At 37.9% G+C, this 20,123-nt stretch overlaps 1 protein-coding gene across 3 annotated transcripts in view; it reads right to left on the bottom strand.

Moving 5' to 3' along the window:
- XRCC5 (X-ray repair cross complementing 5) overlaps window positions 1-20,123 on the bottom strand; it is a 97,327-nt gene that overhangs the window by 20,362 nt on the left and 56,842 nt on the right. The gene's annotated exons all lie outside the window — the stretch shown is intronic.

The raw sequence follows: 20,123 nt of genomic DNA on the forward strand, positions 1-20,123 counted from the left end.
AAAACTGGACAAAGTATTTCCTAATATAATAATTTTGCAGCAAGAGAAAATATCCCAGTAACCATTTCATCTTTTCTACCAACTAGGAGATTATGATCTCTATTACAATAAAGTACTTAACCAACTTGAGGGACTAAAGAAACACTTCCCTGCAATTTCAGAAATCTTTACCAATGTATCCTGCAGCAGTGAATTAATATCCAACTACAATTCAAAGGAGAGAAGGAATGTTTGGATGGGTCTTTTTAAACAAGGTAAATAACAGAACCCTGATTAGTAAGCAGAGCAGAAAACCATCAACAGGAAGCTCAAAGCAATAGAAGCTATCTCCCTTTTTTTAGCCTGGAAAGGCGAAGTAACAGAAATGTTTGATATTTCCTATACCACTCAAGCAGCCTGCCTTCTCAGACAGTCTGATATGAAGTTCACTCAGCGTTTCATATCTGTGCACAAATAAGAGCCTTTACAAGCCAAGGGCAGTAATCCCGGAGATGCCAAGTTTCTCATTTCTTTTGAAATGTGAATAAGGAATCTCAGCAAGCTATAATGTAAATATTTCTCTTTGCTTGATTTAGTGATTATTTTAATTTAGCCTAGTACATATTTACTGTGTAACTGCTACATATAAAATGCTATGCTACATTCTACAGGAGATACAATTAAGTTGAAGATAAGATCCTTACCCTTGGGAAGTTTACAGTCTAACAGAGGATATAATACATATACACAAAAATAGTAACAGGAGGTAAATGTGAAGAGGGCTATTTGTGGTACGGAAATATATCAACTAGTCTGAATTTTAAAAAATCTTCGGTGATTATAAGAAAGCTTCATGAATTAACATGGCATTTTTGCTGGGCAACGAAAAACAGAATTTGGCTATCAGACAGCAAAAAACAGAGTGAGCAAAAAGTATAAAGAAGAGAGGTGGGGGCTTCCCTGGTGGCACAGTGGTTGAGAATCCGCCTACCAATGCAGGGGACACGGGTTCGAGCTCTGGTCCGGGAAGATCCCATGTGCCACGGAGCAACTAAGCCTGTGCGCCACAACTACTGAAGCCTGTGCACCTAGAGATTAGGCTCCGCAATAAGAGAAGCCACCGCAGTGAGAAGCCCGCGCACCACAGAGAAGAGTAGCCCCCGCTCACTGTAACTAGAGAAAGCCCGCACGAAGCAACGAAGACTCAACACAGCCAAAAATAAGTAAGTAAAATAAATAAATTAAAAAAAAAAAAGAAGAGAGGTGGGAAAGCACAGGGTGTATCTGGAGAAAAGCGCACAGTCCAGCACATGGAGTCCATGCACAGGAGTAGAGAAGAAAAAGGAGGAGGAAGAATTAGACAGGAGAGGTGGGAGGAAAGGGAGTTCCAAGGAGGATGAACAATGTGTGCAAGGGGCCTGTGGCAGGATAGAGAAAGTGTAGGAAAAAAAGGGTTCAAGAACAAGCCTTTTAGGAACTGCAGCGTTTAGAGGTTGTACAGAGGAAAGGGAGCTGACAAAGGAGGCCGAGAAGGAATGGTCAAGGAGACAGGAAAAAGGAGGGTAAGGCAACATGGATACTGAGAGAAGAAATTATTTGAAGAGGAGAATTGTCTATTGTGTTATAAAGTATTACATAAATAATATTATGTATAATTATTATATAAATTCTGCAAGGAAAAGAGTATAATGAGCACAAAAGATTAAGGACTGAAACTTAGGGTGTCCTTACACCCAGGAACCCATGAAACAAGAGACTGCTGAATTGCTTTGCAAAAAACACAGCTTCCAGACCCATTTTTATCTTGAAATATGATGGAACACATACACACACACACACACACACACACACACACACACACAGAGTTGCCATCTTATAGAAAAATATATTCAAAAGAAACTAAAATAAAGCAAGTGCAAAGCCAATAATCCATGTGCAATAACAGTATGGAAAAGAAAAGATACAAAGAAAAGAAGTAGGAGTCTCAATACCAAGTTTCCATTTAAGAATGAAGTCCTTATGTATTTGCAGGCCTATCTGGATTTAGTTTTCTTATTTACATGTTAGACTGTTCTGTTCTTTCCTCCAGAAGGTTCAGGAATGCAGGTACTAGATAAACATATCCAAACTTCTAACAAATCCAATGAATACACAGAACCAGATTTTGCCCTTCTAGGAATACTCAGTTACATGGCCTGTGCGTCTGGCCCATAATTCTGAATTCTGTCCCTCTACCTAGACTATTTTGTGGTTCACTGACTATAATGAATCATTTCACACCAGTGAATAGATGTGATGGATGATGCTTTAATATACTGAATATCAGAATGGGATGTGGATAAGGGACCTCTCATCCAAACTTTGGTGGCATTTCCCTGCCATTTTTAATAAAAGTAAAACGCAGAAATGGCTGAAAAAATAATCTGCTTTGACTCCCCCTTTCCCCTACTCCTCATACAGGAAATGCCGATCATCAGGACGCTTTTCTCTGCTTCTACGTCAACTACAGGGCTAAGGAATGGCCTGTCAGTGTTCATACTCAGTAAATCACAGCCCTAATTATAATTCACCAAAATGCTTTTCAGAATTAGCCAGAGGCTCAGTAATACTCATTAGCAGATAAAATAAAAAATGGCCATTGGAAAGGCCATCCATCTTAGGATACCAGGTCAGGCAAAGGCTGCCATTTATCTCAAGAAGTTTTCAAAAACAAGATGCCTATTCTGGATTTCAAAAGTTTCTGTTCTGGGTTTTGAGGTTTATAATAGGGACATTATATATTAACCCAGCATCTGACAGGAGTACAGATTGTTGATACATAAAATGAGTCAACACAATAATACTTTAATGTTATATTAAAATGTTATCAAGATTCAGAAGTGTTATGTAAGAGGAAAATGGCAGTGTTTCCTTGTTTAATCTCTTTAGAGAAAACATTCAACACCTTCCAAAGTCCTACAAAATAAGCCATCTCCCTTCTTGCTGCAGTCACAAACATCTGGGGCCATGTGCTTGTTGGCCTCTGACTTTACATTTACTTACTCCCTCTGTTCTCTGCAAAGTTGTTTCCAACAAAGTGAAAGGAAGTCATTTATTGTGGGTTTTTTTCCTCCATTGTACAGAGCCAAAAGAGCCGTAGGTTCATTCAACTGTCACACATTATATATAAAGGACTGGAAAACCATCTCAAATGATTTTGCTGAGCCCAGGCATCATTCAGGATGTTTCCCAGTTTACTTCTTCTCATGATCTCAATCAATGCCTTATGAGAATTTTACTTATTGAAGACGTGCACATTTTGCAGATGTCAGCAGTTAAATCATTTTTAAATGTCGAACAGTTTACATAGTCAATGGCATCTTTATAAAACAAAATAAGGTGACAATAAAGCTCAAGCATTTAAATCAAATAAGTATATGATCAGGTCAGTCATTAAGAGAATTAAAAGGAATAACATCTATCAGCAGCAAATAAAAATTTAAGCAAGTAGTCCAGTCTGCCACCAATTAAATCCACATGTAAATTACAATCACTGTTTTAAAGCAAAAACTTAACAAGAAACACCTGCCTGGTAAGAAAACAAGTCTGTGTTTTAGTACAGGTTACAGAAACAGAAATCTGTCATAAAGAAGCTTCCTTGTGTCTCTTTACTATAGGATATAAATTGGCCATTGTTGTTAGAGGCTTTGTGTATTATTGGCCAGGGTCCAACCAGAAGAACAGAAATCACTAAATACTTAACCAGGAAATTTAATGCAGTCAACTGTTACACAGGTGATAAAGAACTATTAAGCCAACTGAGAATGGGTGCTGTAACCCAGAGATTAGGAACAGCAAGAAGCTCCTAGCACCCCTGGCACTGTGGAGGAAAAAAGAACAGAGCACAAAAGAAATGAGAGGGGGTATAACTAAAGCTCAGGGGCCTGTCCTATGGGAGCCAAAACCATGGAGGACTTGGAGCTGCTGCCCTACTCGGTAAAGGAAAAAGAGAAATATCCTGGCTTCTCCCTCCTTCCTTACTTCCCACCCATCTCTCACACTGCCTGAACCCAGTAGGAAGCTAGCAGCTGTGGGAGCCTGGAAAATGCAACCCGCAGGGGCTGGACCTGCCCCAGTCCTCCCCCTAGACCTGGTACACACAGGGGAAGGGTGAGCTACATACACTTCCCTTTCCTTCAGGTTTATGGTGAAACACAGCCAAGAGGTTCCACACAATTGTGTTGGCCATGTTGATAAACCTGAGTAACTAGAAGTGACTGAACCCTTCCCATGGTATTCATGTCCTTTCAGGAGCAAATGCACTTCTGAAAATGTAAGTACAAAAAAAAGGTATCCTAAATATTTTTCCTCTACATGACATTTTACGCTGATTTATTTCTTTACTACCCTTTCTGCTTCCACTTCCAAAAGAGTTTGGACCTAAGATCCCAAGAATTTGTCCTGAAGGTCTGTGCTCCTTGGTAGGGTGTTACTCCCGTTTTTAGTTTTGCAGTCTTTAATGAAATCTGCTTACTGGGGAAAAATAAATCACTGGTGGCAACAAAAGAAACTGAGAACTAGGGAAAAAGTATAAGCTTTATGAACCTGAAAGTGACATTCAATTGTTGTCTTATTTTTAAGCAGGTGGAGTAGACACAGCTCTGTCCTGCAGTTTGCCTCTGCCCCACCCTTCCCCCTTTCAGAAACTGTTGTGCTAGATTCTTTGCCCCAGACTTCCTCATCTAGCAGGCAGAAGAAGTCGCCTGCCCGCCTTTTAAGAACAGAAGAAGTCAGTAGATATGACAGAGAATACCACAGCGGTAATATTATGCACGATCAGTAGCACAGGAAGTTGTACGAAGGTATATAAAGCGCCGACCGCTTCAACAGTACAGATACAGCCCTGGTTGTTTTAATTATTATTATTATTTTTCTTACCAATAACTAAAAAACTCAATTAAAACCTCAACGTTTAAGCTCCATAAGTTTAGTCACAGCCCATTTTTTCCATGCTTAATGATTTTCTCATTAAATGCAGTCATTTCTTACAAACTGCACTAATAATAAGTCCTGCTGGGTGTTTTCCCCCCTTTTTAAATGCTAACTTTTCATTGATGTGTTAAATTAAAACCCCAGGCACAGGAGCAAAGTGAATGCAAAACCTTTATTGTTAAGACTCCAATCCTGCAGACTATGAGATCTCTCTTGTTTTATTTTTGGAGTCCTACTGTGTAGCCACAGGAAGGAAGATTTTGAAGGTCTCTTGGTCTTAGCTCACTCTAGAAAAAAAGGTGATAGTGTAAGCTAATGAGAAACTAAAGAAATGGCATCTGGTTCAGCCCAATGGCTTCAAGACAAGTTTATGTAGGGAACATTATGACAAGTCTTTTTCATTCTGGATGAATAATATTTCTCATCTTAAATAACTTGGGTGTAAGACCAGACCTGTTCCCAAGTCAGCTGGAAATTTTTAAGTTTGCTGGCCAATGGGTGGGTTTCATGGCATTCTATGGTCTTCTAATTTTTTTACTAAAAACACTCAATTTAACTATTAAAGACCCACTGAACATGTCCCATAAAACCTGAAGGTTATTAGTTCATATTTACAGGGCATATAGCAGTTAAGTAAAGAACAAAGAACATCCACTCTTTAGTCTAATTCCTCCATTTCCACAAAGGAGTGCACTTAAAGTAGTGCAAAACTGGGACATGATGCTAACATAAGAAAGAAACTAAAGGAAGTTCTTTTCATCAAATGAGGAAGTGATTTTTTTAGCTCATTTACGTAATGTACATGCTATATGCTTGGCAGTATGCGTTGAGGTTGGGAGTAGGAGTGGAGAGGGCAGAGAAAGAGCACCTCCATAATTTTCTTTTTTTCTTTTTCCATAATTTTCTAAGGTCCTAAAACAAATTCTAAAACTTGGTGAAGCACACTAAAATATGAGAATTTACTAAATACTAAAGTGATACAGAAGAATTCAGAACTTAACTGTCTAGACTTGATCCCATTCTAGATGAGTGGTAGGAGGGAGGCAGAACGCAAGATGACAGTAGTACTGTAGTAATACTGTACTAATAGTGCTGTAGTAATTTTACAGTATCTGTCTAGCTTCATCCCTGAGTGGACGTCATCAAACTAATACAGGAAGTTGGCAGAAGGAACCCAGCAGCCATAGAAACAGTGCAGCCAAGAGAAGATGCTCTGGAACAGACCAGTCTGGCAGTGGGATCCAATTACAAGTTGGTAACTGAATGGAACTGAAATTTGTGTATCAGCTGAAGAGATGCGGTGAGCGATGAGTCAGACTAGACTCCTCGGCAAGGGGAGAAGCAGGCGGCCACCAGCTGAACGTGCTTTTGTGGATGACAGAGGCGGGGAGGCAGCGCACAGTGGTTTACAAGGCCTCAAGAATTTGACTCATTCTTAAATGGAAATATCAAGTACCAGAAATTTTCAAACCATATTCCATGTAGTAAATCTTCTCAAAAATTGGTAAATGATGATATACTGTGTTTGTATTGTATCTTTCCTTAAGGACCCCTCATTTATTTTCTTTCATTTTTTTAAATCTTTTTCTGATTTTGTGAAGAAAGTTGTATAATATTCTAGAGCTCAAAATACAGAGATGTTATTTTTCTCTACTTCTTCTTCGATGAGGCTAAGATTTATAAATCAATCCAGAGAACCTGAGGATTAGTTCTGTTGTAATTCAAAAATTCAAATCGTTATTATTAAAGACAGTGATGGAAACAAAAAAATTACTACTAGCCGGCAGTACTCAGAAAGCATAAAAATAAATAGAGGTTTTATTTGTCCCACTGATGGCAGACCAGCAGCAGCATCTTTGATAGTGAATCATATTACAATAAAACTACTACTGGGCATTAGTAACCCAGCATACACTGGCTCTTAAACCTCAAGAATCTCTTTAGGGGAAATTTGGGGGTGAGAAAAAAGAATGGATATTCTTTGTGGAAGAAATATCACGAGCAAACATACAGAAGAGCCGGAAAGCCAAGAGTATTAGCAGGAGTACAGTTTGGTTTGAGTACAGGGTGTACAGAGGGGACCTGTAGAAATATGGGTCTAGAACGGTGGGATGGGACAAGGTTGTGCAAAGTCTTGGCTGGGGGACTAATTTCAAAGAAACAGAGAGTGACTAAGAAGGGCTGACCCATAATCAGATCTGTGCTATAAGAAGCTAAATCTGTACCAACATACAGGATGAGTTGAACAAGAAGAACTTTGAGGGTAATTAATATAGGATGCTATAACTGTCCAATGGTAAAATAATGAAAGCCTAAATTAGAGTAGTGTTTTTTAGGATGGAAAGAAAAAGACAGATATGAAACAACTAGATTAGAAAGTGATTAGAAAATTAGAAGAAACTTAGAAATGGTACAAAGTGGTCAGAAATGCTCATCAACAGTAAAGTCAAGAGACAAAATAACAGCAGTAACAAAAATCCCTTATTTCTGGAGAAAGTCCTATTAGCACTCATAGCACTAGGACACCCCATCACTTTGGCTGTTGCCTCACTTGGGATACCTTTCTCTGGGCCCTTTCCTATCCAGCCTTTTATGGCTCAGGTCATGCCAGCTCTTCCATGAATTCTTCCTCAAACTGGTCAACCCACCTGCTTCTATACCCATACTTTGCATCCTTCCTATTGGCTTGGACAAACTATCTGTGTGTGCATCTATCTAAGTTACCCCTTCCACCCGTGCCCTAGATCCCACACCTCTCCCCCACTTAAGGATCTCACCCATTCTCATGTCTTTATAGACCATCTTATGATGACTTCTCCCAGATTTATATTTATAACCCAGGACTTTTTCCTGAACTCAAGACCTATATAACCAACTTAGTATGTCTTTCCCGTCTCAGTAAATGCCAATTCCTTCCAGTTGCTCAGGCCCAAAAACTTAACAGTCACCCTTGACTTGTTTCCTTCTCTCACATCCTATTTTCAAACTGCCAGCAAAACCTGCCAAGTCTACTTTCAAAATATATCAAGAGTCTGACCCCTTCTCGCTACCTCCATCACTACCTCTCTCACTTGGATCACTGCAGTAGCCTTCTAACTCATCTGCCTACTTCAACCTGGCCCATTCTCATCACGGCAGCCAGAGTGCCTTTTAAATCAGATCATCCTCTACTTAGAACTCTTTAGTGGTTTCCCATTTCACTCAGAGTAAAAGCAGAAGGTCTAGGAGGCCCTATGTGATATGTGCCCCAGATACCTCTCTGATCTCACCTCCGCTTCTTTCCTCCAGCCACACTGGTTTCCCTGATGCTCCTGGGCAATGCTCCCTCTTGTCTGTCTTGTCTGCAAAGCCTTCCCCAGAGATATTCACCAGGCTCTATCTTCCACTTTCCTCAATTCTCTTTTCAAATGATAACCAAGCAACAAGGCTTCCTTGATCCTCTACATAAAATCACAAGCCCATCACAACCCCAGCATTCACCATCCCACTATCCTGTTTTAAGTTTTCTCTATAGTGCTGTCATGAGTTGAACAGTGTTCCCCCCCAAATTCAAGTTCTTTCCAGAGCCTCAGAATGTGACCTTATTTGGAAACAGGGTCCTTGCAGATGTAATCAATTTAAGATGAGTTCACAAAGGGGCAGGAGCTAATCCAATATGACTGATGTCCATATAAGAAGAGGTCAATTTGGACACAGTCACACAGAACTCCAACTGAAGATGAGGCAGAGACTGGAGTGATGCATCTACAAGCCAAGGAACACCAAGGATTGCCAGCTGTCACCACAAGCTAGGAGAGGGCCATGGAATGGATTCTCCCTCAAAAGTCCTTAGATAGAACCAACCCTGTTAAGACCTTCATTCTGGGCTTCTAACCTCCAGAACTGAGAGAAAATAAACTTTTGTTGTTTTAAGCTAGCCAGTTTGTTTGGTTACAGCAGCCCTAGAACATAGATTTTATTTGTTTATTGTCTGTATCTTGCCACAATGACTAGCACATTATAGGCATTCAACAACCATTTGCTGAATGGATGAATAAATGATCAAGGCCTCAGTGAGTTAGTCCTCTAAAAGCTTCATGTCTAAAAGACATGAAGATGTCTTTTTGTGTTCCTTCAATTTAAACCCATACACTGTGTATTCAGTACTGGCTATCACTGGGGGAATAGACAGTCTAGAATTCTGATCACCACCCTTTACCTTAATTTTATAGCGCTATAAATGGTTAAAATAAAGCTCTATGGAAAGGGAAAATACATAGACAAAGAGTAATGGGCTATGTAAGATGTATGCAGGTATGTGTGGATAAGATATCATTTCCACATTATCATGACTATATATGCAGGCATCTTTGTTGTTGTCACTTACTAAGTATGAATTAGCCCCATCCCATCTTGTTGTAAGCTCTTTTTTTCCCTCTTAGGTCAAGATGCTTGATCCCATGAGGAATGGGAGGTTCTCTAAAATGTACTGCCTGTGGCTATAACCTCAATTTACCATACACTAAAACAATTAACCATCTTGACTATGATATAGAACATTAATAGGGATTAACAGGGTTATTCCTATGAAGTGAGAGAAAGCAAGACAAAGAATGTGGGTATAAGGAGGGTTTGGAAGAGAGAGGGACAATGAATGAAGAGAGTTCCCCTTTTTATATACTACTGAATTACTATTTGACTTTTTTCCAATGAGCATGTATTTATTTTTTAATGAGAAGCCGAAGAAGTAATTAAGTCATCTTGAAACATATAAGAGACTATTACATAAGTTAACAATAAACAATTGTTTGTATTTTTAGTGAGTTCTAAATGGAAAGACATTTTTCATGGGTTGACATTTACTGATGGCAGTTACTCAGGACCCTTCTATTTCATTGATCCTTTTATTTCTTTTTTGTTTTATTCTTTCCCTACCACCTACTTCCTTCTGTTTATTACTCATATACTTAAAGGAGAGTATGAAAAAGGATCTTAGAAATTATTTAATTTCACCCACCATCCTCAGTATAGTCTACCAATTTGAACCAGATTTGTGGCAGGCAAATTTTATCATTAGTTTGTAGATTCAACCTTCCCTGTAATTCTATACATTTAAAATTCCAATGTATAAGTTCTGCTGGCTTCATTACAGTCCATCTAAGAGTAATTAGAAATGGGACAATTATGAGATAATTGGGATAATCCAAACTTATGTATGAGGCAAATAATGAATCAAACAAAATACACCCATGCTTGAGAAAAAGAGCACCAAAGAAGAAACAAATGAAAGGAGGGAGCAATGAACCTATGAATTTTCCCAATCTTTAAACACTGAACTAAGACTTGCTAACAAGTTCCCGAAATCACCACAGTTTTTCCTGTACTGAGTAAGCTTGTCATTTACTAATGTAAATGAATTCCTCCCATGAAGCACAGGATTCTGAAACACAAACATAATCCTGTGATACATACATCTAAGTTTATTTTTTTTTTTAAACTCCAATACCTGAAGATCTTTATTTAAAATACACTCTATTACTTGAACTGACAATGTTTTCTTTATTGGTACTCTAGAAATTCACTTGGGTTTCTAGATTTTTGTTTAGCTAGGTGAGGCAAAAATTATAAAGGTCTTAATAGCCCACAGGTCTCAAGGTGAATAACCTTCAATACTCAAAACATCATGGAGAACAACTAGACATAAAATCAACAAAGATATAATTTGAAAAAACTATCATCCAAACTGGCCAAATTGACATTTACAGAACCCTCAACCTAGCAACAATAGAATACATATTCTTTTAAAGGGCATATGAAACATTTGTCAGAACAGACTATATGCTAAGCTATAAAACAAGTCTCAATAAATTTAAAAGGACTGAAGCCATTCAAAATATGTTCTCCAGTCACAACAGAATTAAATTAAAAATCAACAACAGAAATAAATTTGGGAATTTCCTAGTATTTGGAAATTAAACAACACAGTCTTAAATAATCCAGCACAGTTCTAAATAATCCAAAGGTCAAAGTAATCACAAAAGAAATTAGAAAGCATTTCTAATTGAGTGAAAATGAAAACACGTTATCACAATTCATGGTGCGCAGCTGAAGAACTGGCTAGACGAAAATGTATAGATTTAAATACCTATGTTAGAAAAGAAGTTTATAATCAGTAATCTAAACTTCCACCATAAGAAACTAGAAAAAAAGCAAATTAAATCCAAAGCAAGCAAAAGGAAGGGAATAATCAAGATCAGAGCAGAAATCAATGAAATTTTAAAAATATATAATGGAGGAAAATCAATAAAACTAAAAGTTAGGATCTTCTATAAAAGAGAAACAAAGCCCATAAACCTTTACTTAGACTGACCAAGAAAAACAGAAGATACAAATTACCAAAATCAGGAATAAAAGCAGGCATATAACTATAAACCACAGAACTTAAAAATATTGTAAGGGAAAAATAATATGAACAATGTTATGCCAACAAATCAGACAACTTAGATGAAATGGAAAAATTCATATAAAGACACAAATTACCACCAATGACTCAAGAAGAAATAGAAAATCTGACTAACTCTATATCATAAGTAAAATGACTGAATTAGTTTTAAAAAGCTTTCCACAAAGAAACCAGGTCCAGAAGGCTTCACTGGTGAATTCTATCAAATGTTTAAAGAAGAAATCATACCAATTCTGAAGAGGACGAAAGAATACTTCTCAACTCATTCTATGAGGCCTGTATTCCCCTGATACCAAAGTCAGACAAAGATATCACAAGAAAACTACAGAAAAGTATCCCTCATGAATATATACACAAAAATCCTACCAAAATATTAGCAAAATGAATTCAGAAACATTCAAAAAGGATTATTTACCATGACTGACTGGAATTTATCCCTGTAATGCAAGGCTGGTTTAACAACTGAAAATCAATGAATATAGTATACCATATAAATAGAAGAATAAAACCCACATAATTATCTCAATAGATGTAGAACGTGCATCTGACAAAACTCAACATTCATTCACAATAAAAACTCTCAATCACATAGGAATGGAAGAAAACTTCTTCAAGATGATAAAGGGAATTTGAGAAAACTCAGAACTAACATCATACTAATGGTGAAAGTCTGAAAGCCAACACTGTACTGGATGTTCCAGCCAGTAAAAGAAAAAAAAAAAAGAAAAAAAAGAAATTAAAAGCACACAAGTTAGAAAGAAGTAAAACTGCCTTTATTTGCAGACAATATGATCCTGTAAGTAGAAAATCCTAAGGAGTATATAAAAACAAATAGAACTAATAAACAAGTTTAACAAGGCTGCAGGATATAAGGCCAATATACGAAAATCAATATTTCTATATACTAGCAAGACAATCCAAAAATAAATTTTTAAAAATTTCATTCACATTTGCATTAAAAATTAAAAAACACTCGGCAAAAATTTAACAAAAGAAGTACAGGTCTTGTACACTAAAATCTATAAAACACTATGGAGAGAAAGTAAACAAGATTTAAATAAATGGAAAAAGAATCCATGTTCATGGATTAGGAAATTCAATATTGTAAAGATGGAGATTCTTCCGTAATTATTTTATACACTCAATGCCAATCCCTACCAAAATCCCTAAAAATCGAAAAGCTGATCCTAAACTTTATATGGAAATGTGAAGGACTTAGATTAGCCAAAACAATTTTAGAAAAGAACAAAATTGGAAAACTTATGATACAGTATTTCAAAACTTACTATAGAGCTAAAGTAAACAAAGCAATGTATTAGTGAAGGACAGGCATAGATCAATGTAATTAAATTGAAGACTACAGAAATAAACTCTTACACTTACGGTCAAATAATTTTCAACAAGGTGCCAAGGCAATTGGATGGGAAAAGGACAGTCTTTTCAACAAACGGTGCTGGGACAATTAGTTATCCCTCTGAAAAACAATGAACCTACACACTTACCAAATACTCATTTACAAAAATCAACTCAAAATGAATTATAGACCTAAAACTTTCAAAAGAAAACACAGGAGAAAATCTTTGTGACTTGGGCTAGGCAAAGATTTCTTACAGATGACAACAATATGACAGCCCATAGAAGAATAAAAAAATGATAAACAAGATAGAAGATATATGAATGGCTAATAAGCACATGAAAACTGGTCAGCATCATTAGCAGCCTTTAAGGAACTGCAAACTAAAACCACAATGATACACTGACACATTCACACTAAAATAGCTATAACTGAAAAGACTGACAATACAAGGTTATCAAGGATGTGGAGAAAGTGGAACCCTCATTCACTGCCAGTGGGGATATAAAATGGTATGCTGCTTTTGAAAAGAGTTTGGCTATTTCTTAAAAAGTTAAACATAAATTTCCCATATGGTTCAGCAATTCCACTCCCACCCAAGAAAACTGAAAACATACAAAGACTTGTATGCAAATGTCCATAGCAGCATTATTTTTAATAGCGAAAAACTGGAAACAATCCAAATATCCATTAATTGGTGAGTGGATAAACAAACTGTGGCATATTCATTAAAATGGAATATTATTCAGCTCAAAAAGAAGTCAATTATTGATACATGCTACAACATAGACAAACTTCAAAAACCTTATGCTAAGTAAAAGAAGTCAGATGTGAAACACTGCATATGGAGTGATTCCATTTATGTAAAATTTCCAGAAGAGACAAAGCTATAGAGACAGAAAATGGCTGCTTGAGGTGGTGGTGGGGAAAAAACGAACTGACTACACACTGCCACGGGGAACTTTCTGGAGTTGAAGGAAAAGTTCTTTAACTGGGTTGTGGTGATGATTGTATAACCTTTTCCATTTATAAAGGATCACTAAATTGCACTTAGAATGAGTACACTTTATAGTAGAAAATTATACTTTAGTGAACTATTTAAAAACTGGCAATAAATAAGTGCAATTTAACTGAGAGATTTGTGGAAATTTACCACAGACAGAAAGGAGACACTAGATGTTTCTTTTACAGAATAACCGCTGAAAAGCTCAGACAGTAAATCTTATCCTCAATGCCCCAAGGAAACACTACTAGGTTCCAAGGGCAAGAGAATTATAGTTAGATAGTTCTCATATAAGAAATGGCTCCTGACTCCAGTGGCCTACCAATGAAATACAGTGACTATCTTGAGTGCTACAGCTGCATCTCATTACCACTAAAAGACATAAAGAGATAAAATACAGGATTTCAGCAGTTTAATCTGACAAAGGAAAAGAAAATGAGCCTGTATTAGTCAGCTCAGGCTGACATAACAAAATATCATGGGCTAGCTGCCTTCAACAACAGAAATTTATTTTGTCACAGTTTGGAAGCCAGTGCCAGCATGGTCAGGTTTGGGTGAGGGCTCTCTTCCTGGCTTGCAGACAGGCACCTTCACATCACAGAGAAAAAAAAGAGAGAGCGAGAAAGAGAAGAGGAGAGTGCAAACCCTGGTGTCTCTTTTTATAAGGGCACTAATCCCATCATGAGGGCTCCACCCTCATGACCTCATCTAAACCTAATGACCTCCCAAAGGCCCCATCTCAAAATACCATCACATGAGGAGTCAGGGCTTTAATATATGAATTTTGGGGGGAACACAATTCAATCCACAGCAGGGCCATTAATCATAACTATTAACTAAAGATTTTTCTGCAACTGTCCATAAGGAACTGCAAAAAAAAAAAAAAAAGTTAATTTATGTCCAAGGACATCTACACTGATAATATTCTCAAGCCCTGCTGAAACTGTGTTCTATATCTGAACCAAACTTCACTCCCTTTTCTGACCAAAGAAACTAGTATGCCATTTTAAAAATTTTACGTAGACATGGAAACAGACAGGACTAAGTGTACCAAATTATACTTGCCACTTCTTTCTGTGTAAGCATACTTTCTGCCCTGCGCTTATAATTTGAAAGGGGAGGGAACCAAAATACTTTTATCGCCTTTAAATGGGACTCCAAGCTGTTTCTAGGTTCCTCTTAACACATTTCAGCCCATTAGTTACTATTTTAACAAAAGACTAACATCCTTTCCTAAACATCTTAATTGGTTAAGAGCTTCTGCTGTTTGCCACAAGCAGTCACTTTAAGTCATTGATGAAAGCAGGTTGCACATCAGCACAACCTGAAATCAGTTTCCTTTATCAACCAGCTGAGCTTAAGAAACAATCGTGAAGACAATTCTCCAATTCAAGGAGAACCAAGTGCAATGCTCTGCATGACAGTGATCTACCATGCACCATGAATTTGTAGGTAATAAAGAAAAAACCAAATTGCTGTGAGTAAGTACTTCAACAGCTCTTTGCTTCACAAATCACTTTCATTAGCACTTCCTGCAAGGGTGATCTCCAACAGCAAGTTGGATAACACACCCTTTCTCCAAAGCACCCATCATTAATTCCGTGTTTCCAGCAGCTGGCACGGGTCATCAAAGCAAGCTAGTGGGTCACTACGTTAAATGCAGGCTTGAATGAACTCTGTTCTTCTAGCTGTTTTGACACAGGGAAAAAGCATTCATATGAGTTCCACATTTTCAGCCAGAGGGAAAAATATTCTATTTTTAACCTAAAAAGGGAAAAAAATACTCAGCAGGTTTAAGGCAAGCAACTTTACCACCTGGCATGAGAAAACAAAACACTGGGAGAATGAAAATGCTGTCGTGTATCACATATAGATGTCCTCTAATGCTCTCAGGAAGAAATCTTGGTGCTCACTGAGAGCTTACCTATAGCAAACAGGATTTGTACGCTCTCTTTTTTTAACAGATAGCCAGGCTACATCTTACAAGAGCCACATTCTGTAATTAGAGATATTCTGATCTACAGATTGACAGGAATTTGAAAAGATGCTAGAAGCTGAGTAAGAATGGACAGACGCCTTTTAGGGAGAATTGTGAAAACTGAAAACACTTACTTATAAAGTGGTTGTGTGTATATGATGGTCTTTGATTTCTATGCCATGTCTTTTTTATTTTTTCTTTTTGTCTTCATTTCAATGATTTCATTTTAATTATTTGGTTAATGAGTTTTATTATATTAAAATGTAAACTTCAGAGCAGTGCTGTGCCGTCTAATGAAATGTAGGCAACCAATGAAGATGTTTAAGCCACAAGAGGCCAAGAATTGGCTCTCTGGAATCTGATCCGCGTATTTGCAATCATCTGTGGAAAGTCATCTCAACTATTCTGGGCCTCAATCCATGCCACACAGAAGATGAACAAGACCCTAAGGGTCACTGATACACAGTTACCATGTCAAATAATAACATACCCTTTTAGTAGGTATCCTTTACAATTCCAAATAAACTGATTTTTGTTTTCAAATGAGACTACTTGTCATTGATAAGTGAGGTATAAAATAAGCCTGGATCATCAAGTTCTGGAGTTTAACAGTTTAAAACTAGACAAGTCAAAAAGAAAGCCAGTGAAGAACAAGTAAGATACTTAATAAAAAATATAAAAGTATAGACTAAACCTCTAGAATACGTAATCATGTATTTTCTCGCTTGTGATTACATGGATCACTGCTATTTTGGGAAAGGACTAAGAAAGTATGTCAAACTGTTAAAAAACAAAACAAAACTTTTATACAGCTAAAGATACTTAAAATTTTAGTTCTGTTTGTATTTAGTATCCTTCTTTCAAGACGTTCAAGGTATTTAACGGAGGTTATTTTTCTTAAATTTACCAGCTCTGTGCAAAATAATAAAGGCCATATTTTTATCTTCTTATGTTTATCTGGAAAGAGCTATGATAGGTTACATAATCCATACCCAAGATTAATACACCATTAAAAAAAGAAAATACATAACACACACACACACACACACACACACACACACACACACACACACACACAGGAAATTTCTCCTAGATCCCAACTCTTGAGAATCCACAAGTTAGGCTTGATTCATGGCAGAAAATCATATAATGCGTGTAAGTAAACTGCTGTACAAAGGGGATAGTGCTCTACCCACAAACGCAGAGTTGAAAAAAATTATCTATTTGACTTTGCTTAATAATATAATTTTATTACTAATTGTGGTAATAACATTCTGCCTAGTTTTGGGAGATCTTGCAGAAAAGAATTTTAAGAAATGTCCTTTAAAATTGAAAGGATGTTGTTTGATGTATGAGAATAAGACAGGTTAGAGAACAAAGGCAGCAGACTTGAGGATGAGATATGATCCAAACAAAGTCAGAGAGAAGAAAGAGATGTGAGAAAAATGAAATATCTCAGTAGCCACGGGATAAAGTGATCATCATCTATCAAATGGATGTGTGCACATTACACTCAACTGCACATTAATCTAATGTTAAATAACAGACCCCAAATAGGAGTCCATACCACTTCTACTTAGGATGCCTTTTCTTGACAGGTTGGTTTTTCAACCAATCAGGCTCCTGTGAATTCAGTTTGGTGGAACGGAGCTCTGCCACCCTGCCACCGCTGAGGAGGCTCTGAGAACTCTGTGGACTCAGGTTCTCCCAATAATCCACAACTACACACAACAGACATCACAGATGATGGTGCTGATGTGCTTCTGAATACTATGTGAGGGAAACAACCCCACTTTCACAATTGAGCGATGATTATTATATATACAGCTGTGGTCCAGAATTTTCTATTTTAAAACTGTAGTAACAGAAGAGTGGGTGGGTAGTGAGAGAGAAGGAAAGGGACCAGAAAAAGAAGAGCACCTGAGAATCAGAGACATCTTACAGAAGCATCAACAGCCAGAAAGAACACGTTCCTGGGGTTCAGTGTTATCTACTCTATGCTAATAATCGTAGGACAAGAAACATCCTTCACACCAAAAACTAGGTAAGAAAATGTGTAGCTGCCTACTGCTGATGTCAAGGGGACAGGGTCACAATACTCTCAGTATGACTCTGCTACTAGTACGGGTGAAAAGGAATTACACCCATACTTTAGTTTGTAACAATAGGTGAAAGGGCCAAGTTCTAACTAAGGGTAAAACTATCTATTATTAATCATGCTTTTGGCAACTGAATTTTAAAAACAGATACACTGGAGAGAAGAGAAGGGCTTCTGCCTCTAGAAGACCAATACCAGGGAGGCAGCTTTAAGTTTGGAGGGGTACTTTGGGCTTGCAAGGTGAGTCCTGGCTCACAAAGAGCTTAGCAAAGAGATATCCAAGCAGAAGAACAAAGGTGGAAAAGTAATGAAGAAACAAAATTTCTGGCGCTTGAAGCAAAATAGGGAAGCCAAGTTAGGACCATGAAACAGAACTAGTTGCTAACAAGTAGGCAGTCCCATTTTCTTGCAGCTCTGCAGAAAGTCTGCTTTTGTGAGGTCACTGGAGATCTCTGACTGATAAGTCCCAGATGGAGGTACAGAGGGACATCCACCATCACAGCACTACAACGTGCCAGGACTCAGTCACATTCAACAGAAAAGAACCGTCTACTCATCAAAAATCCTATCAATGAGCACAAGGTTTAAGATGCTTGACCTAATAATGTTTAAACAAAGAAGCGTGTAGGAAAGGAAGGCATTAGGAATCAGGAGAAATAGCACTGCTAGGTAGAAAAATCCAGTATTTGAAGGAGACATGGATTTGAATCCCTGTGTGATTTGGAGGGGAAGTTCATTTCTTCCAGTTTTACAGTTTTTCTACCTGTAAAATGGGAATAATAATAATAGTACCTATTATAATCTATATGCCATCGAGGGGCCACTTGCCCTTGTTATTTTCACAAGACTGCTTTAAATCCCCAATTAGCCTAGGAGAAACACTGTTTTCCTAAGATGTAAGCAAATTCTCAGGAATTTACTCTCTCATGACCTCTTTAGACTCTGGCCTCTGGTGCTCTCAGGAGCTTTCTCTGCTCTGCATGAAGGACTTTCAGACCCAAAACTGCCTCCTCACCAGTTTCCCCAGATGGAGCACTCAAGCCAAGCATTCCAGAGTTTTACTGACACGGAGTCTCTGCAGTCATGAGTTGGGAACATACTGCAGAACGCTGTGCCCTTACATAAATTCATTCACTTCCTCTCCCTCTTACCTGTTCTCCTCATCCCCTTCTCTCCTGAACTAGCTCCAGTTCTCCCACTTCTACGGTGCTAGCAGCTTCCCCCTCCTCTGAACCCCAGCACTGGCCAACAACCAAGCCTGGGGACACAGACTCAGTCTCTACTCCAAAGACTTATCAAAGTATTTTCCCAATAAACATAATTTTCTTTTTCAGAAAATTCTGACACCAGCTGTTAAAGCTCTAATATTTTTTCCACTTGCTCACGTGACTCTGCAGGATTGCTATGTGGAATAACTGAGACAAAGAGTAAGTGCCAGCACAATGACCTGAACTAACTAGTAGGCTGCCTTTACAATAGTGATGATGCTAGATTTAGTCCCTGAAGAGATCACACCTACATCAACCAGGAAGACCAATTACTTCCAAAGGGACGACCTTTGACTTTGGCTGACGTAATCCATAACATATCATCAAAAGATAAGAAGGCCTCAATCTTTCTTCAAAAACACAACAACCATGATAGATGACCAAGTTTGTTGACTTGTCACAGTGGTGTTTCTGCCCTCTTCCAAACACACAGCCACAATATGCAGCCTAAGAGACAACACAGGTACAATGCTGTGAAAGCCTCCTTTGATTAACCCAGTATTTGAAGGAGAGAAATTCTGAAGTACTGTTTCCCCCAATCCTTCTGGAAGCTGTCACTTTAATTTTAGATTTCCTCCTTCTATTTAGATGTAGTTTTGTTTTATGTTAAAACTCAAGGTTTTCTTCTATACGTCAGTCTTTAACAGGGCAAAAAGCTCTTCCCCATTCTCAGAACACAAAACGTACACACCCCACCTAAAAGAATGCAGATTACCATGAGGATGGAGCTGGTCTTCCTCAGGAAATTCTCATGGGCTTGGCCTCTGTGTTCCCACCAACAAGATTTGGCCTGGTAGATTATATGCTCTCAGCTGGTTATAACTGCCTTTGGGCAACAGCACAGGAAGTCCAGGCATCTTGCTAGGATTCTCACACTCTAAGTAGTAAGACCCCTAGACCTACGCTAGGTACTATAGATGATTAAAAAGCTGTAGTGTTTCTAGGCATTTAGGACTCATTTCCCCCAAAATGCCAAGAAGTTGGAAGAGAAGGTTCTGTGCACACATGAACATAAACACTCAGAGAAGGC

Source organism: Balaenoptera borealis (genome assembly GCF_965194805.1).
Source record: "Balaenoptera borealis genome assembly, chromosome: 6".
In the NCBI taxonomy this organism is placed as follows: domain Eukaryota; kingdom Metazoa; phylum Chordata; class Mammalia; order Artiodactyla; family Balaenopteridae; genus Balaenoptera; species Balaenoptera borealis.